Here is a 778-nt window from a genome sequence, read left to right on the forward strand (position 1 = left end):
AAGGGAGGAAAGAGTTCAGGAAGAGCTCTTGTTCTTCTTTGGATCCGGTTTGCGTCAGGTGAAATACCCTATTCAAACTGACCACCAGCCTGGTACCTGGCAGTCGTTTTATACAAGGGCCTGTACAAGAGCACCCGCAAGAGGAAACAAAACTCTTTCTGGGAAGGGGGGGAGGGGATTGGGAATTCCCCGTTAAGGCGGAAAGTTGAAGGTAAAGGAGAGGGCGCGCGTGCGGTGCCGTGGGCTCGGCGAGTTACCAGGCCCATGACGGTCATGAACTGGACATGCCACACGGCCGGTTTGTACTGTACCCTCGACTGTACCGGATGCATGCCTATGCATAGGCGAGCGGGCGGGCCTGCGTACGCTCATACCCAGGCGCCTCTCGCATTGTCCGACCTGTAAAATAATTTACAATCCGACGACAGTAAGGGCAGTATGTCTACTGTATTTGACTACAGTACAGTACGCAACCCGTCGGCGCGCTTGCATCCGGTACAGTATAACCAGGAGAGAACGGGTGGCTGACCGACAATCCTAGTACATGGTACTGTGCGGGAGTTCCCCGCCAGCAGAACACTTTCACGCTATGTTAGTGGGCATCGCGGCCGCTTGTTAGTTTTGCTGCTAGAAACGACCTGCATTCGCGATGGTTTTGTCACGTCCCTGGGTGTTTCTCTCTCTCGCGCCACTTACATACATACTGGGCTTCATTCATTATTTGGGGTGCGTGCCGAGTGGACGGGGTACACGATGCGCCCCACCCCTCTTCACCCCG

Source organism: Frankliniella occidentalis, unplaced genomic scaffold, assembly GCF_000697945.3.
Source record: "Frankliniella occidentalis isolate FOCC.00 unplaced genomic scaffold, Focc_3.1 Scaffold24, whole genome shotgun sequence".
NCBI lineage: Eukaryota > Metazoa > Arthropoda > Insecta > Thysanoptera > Thripidae > Frankliniella > Frankliniella occidentalis.